This window comes from Gossypium hirsutum, chromosome A08, assembly GCF_007990345.1.
Source record: "Gossypium hirsutum isolate 1008001.06 chromosome A08, Gossypium_hirsutum_v2.1, whole genome shotgun sequence".
Classification (NCBI taxonomy): Eukaryota; Viridiplantae; Streptophyta; class Magnoliopsida; order Malvales; family Malvaceae; genus Gossypium; species Gossypium hirsutum.
Genome location: NC_053431.1, coordinates 13849814 through 13856541, shown reverse-complemented (window position 1 = coordinate 13856541; position 6728 = coordinate 13849814). Strand labels below are relative to the sequence as shown.

Below are 6728 nucleotides of genomic sequence, written 5' to 3'. Positions count from 1 at the left end.
GTTTATCAAATACCCCCACACTTAAGCACAAGACCAAATTCAGGGATTGGAGAATAATGCAAAAAGTTAGGTTTCATGTTTACCCCCCACACTTAAGATGTACATTGCCCTCAATGTACAAAGATAGATTATTCAAAATAAAGAAAATCATAAGAGGAAAGGAGGTGAAACTCCCTGTTATATGGATGTGGAGCTTGATTCTGAGGATGGAGTGTTCGGGGAAAGTGGTAGCTGCCATTGTTCTTGGCTAGATGAAGAAATTGGGTCATTGAACATGGCACTCGTGAGGTATTGTTTCCCTTTTGTTCCCTCATTCCATAAAATATTCCTAGCAGCTTTGCTTGGAAGTCTGTAGAATCATGAAGAGTTTATTAAGAGTTGGTGTGGAAGAGAGCGTAGTGGAATTACATGTTAGAAATACCAGAAAATGGGAAATGCAAAATTTACTAATATAGATATGTCTTTCAAAATAAAATAATAAAATTGAACTGAAAATAAAAATCAAAAGAAAAATAAAATAAAATAAAAATAATAAAAAATAATAATAAAAAATAGGATGAGTTAGTGATCCTCGTCGGTGGGGCCCTTAGGTGGTGGTGCTGGAGTCGCGATGTGGAAGTGTTGGCACAGCTGCTGCATAATGGCACACATATCGTCCATCTGTCGGTCCCATTGCCGATCTCGCTCGTAGATCATCTCGAACAGTGTAGTACAATACTGCTCGAAATGGGCGAGTCGGTCGGAAAGCTCTACCAATGAAGTAGCCGCATGAGCTGGTCGCTCCTTAGGTGGCGCGGTAGAAGGCTCCTCATGCTGTGGGGGAACATCATCAGGGATGTCCTCAAGATCCTCCTCGTCAATGGCATGCGACAGACGGTACTGAGAAGGATCGGTCCCACGTCAGCACTCGATCATCCTCATGTGTAACATAGTCGTGATGCCCTGTAGAGACATCTGACCTATTAGGGTAAGCGCTGATGACTGGGCCGCGGTGTTGAGGAGGCCGAAGTGTCTGGCAAGGCGCGTCACGTAGGGGCCGATGGAGATCACTCCCTTCCTATGCAGCTCAGTCTGATGGCGAATGGCGAAAGCAATGAAGTATGCTAAGTTGGTCACATGTGCATTCGCCATGCACCATAAATAGTAGGCGTCGTGGGTGGTGATGACGCTGGTGCTCTCTCTCCTTCCGATCAAGGTGTGTGCCAATATAGCATGGAGATATCGTAAGGAAGGGGGAAGAGCTGAGGCCTTCGAATGGTTGGGGTCGTAAGTGGAAGAGAGTGGTGCCAAAGCCTTCCAGCACAAAGAGGGGGAGATGTGGATATTGCGTGGTAGTGTATTCATGTCCTCCTCCTCCATAAACTCATCGGTGTAAAGTCTCAGAGCAACTCCAAACTCTGGGACACTCATCGAACGAACTAGACTGCCTAATTGGAAGTGAATGGTGCCTAGGTCGTCATTGTTCGTCATCACCACTTGTAAATGAAAAGTAGAGCATACTTCTAAAGTTAGCTCTAAATAAGTGGGCTCGATAATAGTGATGAACCGTTCCCATGGGTCTGTGGACAAGAGGGCACGGATGGCGTCAGCGAGCTGGACTTGCTCTACGGCATCCCAGTCAATGCAGCGACCTGTGGTGATGGGTCGTGCGCGTAGTATCTGAAATAGATCCTCCTGTGAAGCTTGTGGAAATTCAAGGAACGAGTGCCGAACTTCGGCTGTAGCACACACCGAGGAAGAACCTGGTCCCCTACATCTCTTTGAGGATGGACGGCGGCCTTCTTTCCTCTTGATGACGACATAATGTACCTGAAAATATATGAGCATTGATAGAATTCAAGATACATCAGTAGTTAAGCAAGAGGCCCAAAACTAGTATATGCTATTTGGTGGCTTAAATAATTCAAATATAGAAAATTCTAAGGCAAATTTTTTACTTGTCTAAAGCAAAATATTACAATATCTATGTAAAGCATGTAGAACACTAATGTAGCAATACAAATAGGAAAACTAAAGTTGAGAAAGTGAACCAAAGGCTGTTGTATGGCGGCGCACGGGCGTGTTGATGTCGAGCACGGGTGTGTGACACCGGGGTATAGCCGTGTGGAGGAAAAATGAAGGGTATAGAGAGGGGAAAGTAGGGATTAATGCAAGGGGAATGGATTTTAGGGTGGTTTGAGGGTTGGGGAAGTGAGAATCTTAGGAATGATGGCCGGAATAAGGATTGGGGAGTGGGGAGGAGGAGTTTTTGGCTAGGGTTTTGAAAGGGCGAAGAAGATGAATAGTGGTTTGTTTATATAGGGGAGGGTCACACGGCCTAGGGCCACGCCCATGTACTTTGAGGGTGAGCTCGTGTTTTTCAAATTTTTTAATTTAGGTCGTGCCCGGCTATTGTCCCACGCCCGTGTGTCTTGGACGTGTGTGGCACACGGCCATGTCGCACGGCCGTGCCTAGCTTTGTTCATTTTTCCCACACCCGTGTGTTATGGTAGCACACCCGTGTATTATTGTACACGGCTGAATGGCACGGGCGTGACGCACGCCCGTGTCAAAGAAATAGAATCGAGCCTTGTCCCTAGTACGCCTGTGGGTTTTCATTCCCACGCCCATGTGTTCCTATCAAGTTCGTCCACGGCCATGTCGCACGGCCATGGGGATTTATCACACCCCGTGTTTGGGGAAATCATGTCCTGCTTCAACACGGCCGTATCGCACGGTCGTGTCTCTTCCCCTGTTTAGCCATGGCTTTAGGCATGCCCGTGTGCCTGGCTGTGTATGCTGAAAAACTTTGCAATTCAAAGATTAAGTTAATTGATTCGAAGTGTGAGAAAATAAAAATAAAGAAATCAAAATATGTTAGTGCTCAGGTTGCCTCCCGAGAAGCTCTTATTTATAGTCTAAGCTCGACTTACCTCTCCGTTGAATGATCATGGTGGTTCGAGGAGTTCATGCTCCTCATTCCTGTTGTCAGTTTTAAACTAAGGTTTTAAACGGGTGTTGTTTACCTTTAAAGTGTCGAACTTGGGATGACTCACCTCTACTGTATCGAATGGAAAAATACTAAGTACCGTAAGAGGGATTTCCTCATTGGGTGTGGTAGTGACAATGTGAGGATCAATGGAATCTAGTAAGACTGTATCACTAACCTGAAGTTGAAAAGAGAGGTATCGGGCTTGTTTTTGCGTAGTTTTGATTTATCATGTGTGCTCGGTTTGTGTTCTCGCCATTCGTCTAGCTCCTCTATCCGTAGTCTTCGTTCTTCATAGACGTCTTTGTTCTCTTCATTATAGTAGCGCACTGTCTCTGTTGTCTTTGTTCAAGGAAGTTTCTACAAGGACGATTGAATATTAGTTTTATCATCGACAGTTTTTATAGCATTATCTTGAGTCTTAGAGGTTTTGACTGAGTTGCATGCTTGGAGTGTTACTGCGTCGTCACTTGCACGAAGTGTTAGCTCTCCTGTGCCTACATTAATAATGGTTCTGGCAGTTGCTAAAAATGGTCGTCCTAAAATTAGAGGTACCTCGTTATCAATTCTACTGGGTAAATAAATTTATCAATTCTAACGAAAACGTCTTCAATAATACCCTTAGGAAATCTAACTGTTTTGTCAGCCAATTGTATGCTGATCCTAGTCTATTTGGGTTTACCGAGACCTAGTCATTTAAACATTTTATATGGTATAACATTTATACTTGCCCCTAGATCAGCTAAAACATTATTCACAGATAGACTACCAATTAAGCAAGGAATTATAAAACTCCCTGGATCTTTCAATTTGTTAGGTAGCTCATTCTTTAGAATAGCTGAGCAGACTGCATTGAGTTCCACATGTGATGTAGTGTCTAATTTCCTTTTATTGCTCAGAAGTTCCTTTAAGAATTTTGCTGAGTTGGGCATCTGCGAAAGAACTTCAATAAAGGGTAAGTTAATATGTAATTTCTTTAAGAGTTTGAAAAACTTACCAAATTGTTCTTCTGTTCTATCTTTCGTCATCGCTTTAGGATATGGCACACAAGGTTCATGATTTGTACTTACATGTTTGGGATCATTATTGTTTACCTCTTCTCGTCCTTTGTTCATCGCGTTGTCTTGCTGTATTTCTGGCTCAGGTGTAATGAATCCTTCTGTATCTTTAGTGCTAATTGCATTGAGGTGTTCCCTCGGATTAGGTTCAGAATTACTTGGTAGGCTACCTTGTGGTCGTTCAGTGATTAGTTTGGACAGCTGGCCTATCTGAGTTTCTAGTCCTTGGATCGATGCTTGTTGATTCTTAAGTGTTGTCTCGGTATTTTGGAAACGAGTTTCTGACACCGAGATGAATTTAGAAAGCATCTCTTCAAGGTTTGGTTTTTTCTCCTGTTGATAAGGTGGCTGTTGAAAACCCTGAGGATTTTGTGGCTTTGGATTTCCTTGACCTCCCCAGGAAAATTTTGGGTGGTTCCTCCAACCTACATTATAAGTATTACTGTATGGGTTATTTTGAGATCTAAAGTTATTATTACCCATATAGTTGACTTGTTCCTCTTCGGTTGTGGGAATGAAGGATTGATATTTTGTATGCACACCTCCTCGGCTTGAGTCACACCTAATTACTGGATGTACCTATGTAGAACCAAGAAAACTATCAATCTTTTTATTAAGAAGTTCTACCTGATTTGAGAGCATGGTGACTGAATCGATGTTATAGACGCCAGTTGTTTTCGTTGGCTTTGTCCTCATAACTTGCCACTGATAGTTATTCAGTGACATCTCCTCTATAAATTCATATGCATCTTTTGATGTTTTATTGTTGATGGTTCCGCCAGTAGCTATGTCAATCATTTGTCTTATCGAGGGATTCACACCATTGTAGAACGTTTGAACTTGCAACCAAAGCGGTAACCTATGGTGAGGGTACCTTCTCAGTAAGTCCTTGTATCTCTCCCATGCATCATAAAGTGTTTCTAAATCCATCTGCACAAAAGAAGAGATATCATTATGCAATTTAGCTGTTTTAGCCGGCGAAAAATATTTTAGTAAAAATTTCTCGGTCATTTGTTCCCAAGTAGTGATAAACCCTCGGGGTAATGAGTTCAACCACTGTTTAGCTTTGTTTCTCACTGAAGACGAATGGCATCATCAAAAACGCCATTGATTTTGAATGTATCGTAAAATTCAAGAAACTTTGCCAAGTGCGTGTTGGGATCCTCATCATACAAACTATCAAACTAAACAAACTGCTGTATCATCTGAATTGTGTTAGGTTTTAGTTCAAAATTATTCGCAGCAATAGCAGGTCTAACTATACTAGACTCAGTTCCTGTTAAAGAAGGTTTAGCATAATCATACATAGTACATGGAGCAGGATTTTGATTAGCTGCAATTGCAGGAGGCAGCTGATCGCCTGGGTTTTCGGCCATCTCTTCAGTTGGGGGTTGAGTATCGTCTTCTCGCTCGTTCTCCGTGTAGCGTAAACTACGCCTTATTTCTCTTTGATTTTTGCGAATTGTACGATCGATTTCTTCGTCAAAAAGTAATGGTCCTGATGGGTTTCTTCTAGTCATAAACTATAAAAACCTGCCAAGAAAGAGAAAAAAGTAAATTAATAAATAATAAAATAAAATAAAATTGCAAGAAAAATAAATGGCTAAAGTAATAAAAATTTAGTGTTCCTAATATTTCAGTTCCCCAGCAACGGCGCCAAAAACTTGATTGCGTGATTCGTAACAAGTAATAAATATTTATAATGAAGGTCAAACCTAGACTAACTATTATCACGACGAAAAGGCAAGCGCACCTATCGAACAATAGTATAGTAATGGCAAGACCGGGATATCGTACCCAAAGGAACCAAAAGTACTAGTAATAACTATCTTTTTATTATCTAGCCTAAGAATAAAAAGGTTTGTTTTAATTAACTAATTGTTTAAACTAATTAACTGATTTAATTAAAGAAAAAAGAAAATTTGGAGAAAGACTTGAAGAAAAGCAATTGATAAAGACGACACCCAAGGAGGAATCCACCTAGACTTCACTTGTTATCTGACTCTGAACCGGACGATTTATTCACTTGACTTGATCCGTGAGACTCCCTAACCTATGTTATTATCCATTTCGAAACTAATAACGCCTAACCCTCAGTTGGATTAATCGAAATTTCATTCTTAATTAAAGCCCCTAAGGAAGCAGTAAATCACTCTATGGACTCCCATATTAGGTTTCACCCTAATCCGGCAAAATCTCGTAACCCTATTTCTAGGCGTTGAATCAACTCTGCTTAATTATGCCAAATCTACTCTTAGGCAGGGTCTATTCCTCCTCTGCATAAGCACATCAAATCGTGAATTTATACCCGGAATATTAACTCAAGCATTAAGAACACATAATTAAGAACAAATCAAGTATTTATCATACAGTTCAGATAATAATAGCAAGATCCATCATAGGTTTTATCCCCTTTAGGTATCTAAGGGGTTTACTTCATAATAAAATAAGAGTATATCTCAAGAGTATGAAAATAACAAAACATAAAGAAAACTCTAAAACCCCTGAAGGAATTCTAAGAGAGATCTTCAGTCTTGGAGTAGCTTCGGCTTTTGAGATGGATCGTCTAGCTTTCTTCAAGTAATTCCTGACGTGTGGTTCTGTATTCCAGAAAAGTTCTGGAAAGAGCGGCCTCCTTCTAGGTCACACTTAGGGGTGTTTATATAGGCTTTGGATTGGCTTTCTTCCTCCCTAAGTACCCT

At 41.1% G+C, this 6728-nt stretch overlaps 1 non-coding gene across 1 annotated transcript; it reads left to right on the top strand.

The window, feature by feature from the left end:
• The first annotated feature begins 4882 nt into the window (after nt 1-4882).
• LOC121205836 (small nucleolar RNA R71) lies at nt 4883-4989 on the top strand. Its single transcript, XR_005900909.1, has one exon. It is a non-coding gene; the product is annotated as a small nucleolar RNA R71 (small nucleolar RNA).
• The last annotated feature ends 1739 nt before the right edge of the window (nt 4990-6728 follow it).